Source organism: Pteropus vampyrus, unplaced genomic scaffold (genome assembly GCF_000151845.1).
Source record: "Pteropus vampyrus isolate Shadow unplaced genomic scaffold, Pvam_2.0 Scaffold26, whole genome shotgun sequence".
NCBI classification, from domain to species: domain Eukaryota; kingdom Metazoa; phylum Chordata; class Mammalia; order Chiroptera; family Pteropodidae; genus Pteropus; species Pteropus vampyrus.
Window position 1 is genome coordinate 2,391,087 of NW_011888807.1, and position 2,703 is coordinate 2,393,789.

Genomic DNA, 2,703 nt, shown 5'->3' on the forward strand with positions numbered 1-2,703 from the left:
GAGCTATAGAAATATAAAGGAAAAAACAATCAAGAAAAAGAAACAAGTGAACAGGCTGTGAGTGGAAAGCAGGTCTGCATTTTAAGTTGAATACATACCAAAGTGAATCCAGGAATATTATCTCTCATAAGATGTCCTCTTTCACTGTAAGCTGCCTTATGTTTCCTGGATGGGTATAATTGATTTCAGACTTTTCACTGGGGATTATTAGTACCTCCCATCATATTGTTGACTGAATAAAGAAGAGCATGTGTCTTCAGGGTTTCCCTAATAGCTTAAATTACAGGAGTTCATGAGGAGTCAGGAAGAATATCCAAATTCTATAAAACATCAATTAAAAAAAGAAAATGTTAACATTTACAAGAATGATTAGGCTATGATGAGATATATTTAACTAAATAAGAGACAAATCTTTTCAAAATACATTTATGTTTATCTAGATACCAAATTTAATAGTACCATTAAACTTAAGCTATTGTGAATAATGTAGCTCTAAATATGGAAGCACAAATATCTCTTTGAGACCCTGCTTTCATTTTCGTTGGGTATATATACAAAAGTGAAATTGCTGGATTATATGATAATTCTGTTTTTAATATTTTAAGGAACTGCCATATTATTTTCCATAATATAGAACAGTTACATATAAAATGGCTACATTATTTTATATTCCCACCAACAGTGCACAAGCATTCCAATTTCTACACATTTTGCCAACAATTGTCATTTTTTGTTGTTTTTTGTTTTTAAGTAGTCATCCTAATGGGTATAAGGTGGCATTTCATTGGGTATAAGGTTTTAACTTACATTTCCATAATGATTAGTGATGTTCACCATCTTTTCATGGGCTTATTGGCCATTTGTGTATCTTGTCTGAAGAAATATATATTTAAGTCCTTTGCCCATTTATTAATTGAGTTGGTTGTTTTTATTGTCTCTTTAAAAAAAAAATTGTATTCTAGATATTAAACCCTCATCAAGGTATATGACTTATATCCTCTTCAGATATATGAGTTGCAAATATTTTCTCCCATTCTTGCCTCTATTAATTGTGCCTTTGATGCAGTCTTATTTATCTCTTTTTCTTTTGCTGTTTATGCTTTTGCTGTCATATTAAAAAAAAAAAAAACATTGCCAAGTACAATATCAAGTTCCACCCTATGTGTTCTAAGGGTTTTATAGTCTTAGAACTTACCTTTAGGTTTTTGATTCATTTTTAACTAAATTTTGCATACGATATAAGGTAAGGGTCTAACTTCATTTTGTTTTCATGTGGATATTCAGTTTTCCCAAAACCATTTGTCGAAAAGAGATTTCCTTTTTCATTAACTACTCTCAGCACCTTTGTCAAAAATCATTCAATAAATGCAAATGAAATAGTTTTAATTACATATAAATTACATTTTGGTCTCAAGTAATTTTAATGTGTTCAAATTATGCCAAAGTCTAATAATGAAAAGTGAGACATATTATTTTTAAAAATATTATCCACATCTTAAGGATACTTTTTTCCCCTACAGTACATTATTTCCTATTGTATTTTGAACTTAAAGTCGATGCCATGTTTGATGGTAAAGATTGAATTCATTTTAAAACTGAATTAAAATCTTAATATACTTTACATTTTGGAAAATATTAATCTGAATGACTAAAATATTACCTTTGTAGACTAGAATTTGTTGGGATAACTGAATATAAGGAAAACTATTTTCATGTTTCCCTAAGAGGTGTTTTTGATAAATTACCAGGGCATCCTACAGATGTAGAATACTGCTATCTCAGCTGTCTGCTGTTTATTGGCACCTGTCTTCACTACCAGTAGCAAATTACAGGCTCACTAACACAATTTTCAGAAAAGTGCTATCTCTACCCCACTCTATTTCAGCATATTAGTAAATTGCATGACAACCTCCTCACCTAATGTATGAATGCATTTATAGCAAAATGAAAGTCCACATGCTTGATGCAGACTGGTGTTGATAGAATCTGAGCCATGTTCAAGGTTGCAAGAGGCAGTGTTTTAAGATGAAACCAGAGTCAAAAGCAGAGGGGCAGGCCCCTCGTAGCATCCATCTGAAAGGAAATGTGGAAAGACTCAATTCGAGAAATGAATAAAGTCCTGATATCTCATACTAGAACAAGGAAGTATAAGAAACTAAAATATAACCAGTATGACAAAGGCTATATAGGAGTGCCTAGAACCTTAGCTATACTTGGCATGTAAACCAAGAATGACTAACAGACTGGGACATAGTTCTCAGAAAGTGAAAATTAGGAGAGTGGGGGAGAGAGAGAATAATAAAATTCAGTAATGAAGTACATCACGCACGCGCACACACACACACTCACACACACACACACACATACACACATACACGCACACACACACACACACAGAAATGATGTTAGCTAATAAGAAAGACCTAAAGTAGCAAAGAACTAAATAATATGGTGAAGAAAAAGTTACAGTTTTAACTAGGATGATGAACAGGAAAGCCTCACTTAGAAAGTAACCTTAAGTTAAGACTTGAAAGAAGTGATGGACTCCACCAAGTGCCTAGCCTTGTGCCTGAGATATCATTCCAGGAGAAGAAAACAGCAAGTGCAAAAACTCTAAATGGAGTGTGCTTGTGTGATGGAGGAAGAGTATGGATGCCCATGAAGCTGGAATTAAATGAGCAAGGTAGACAAAAGTAGGAAATG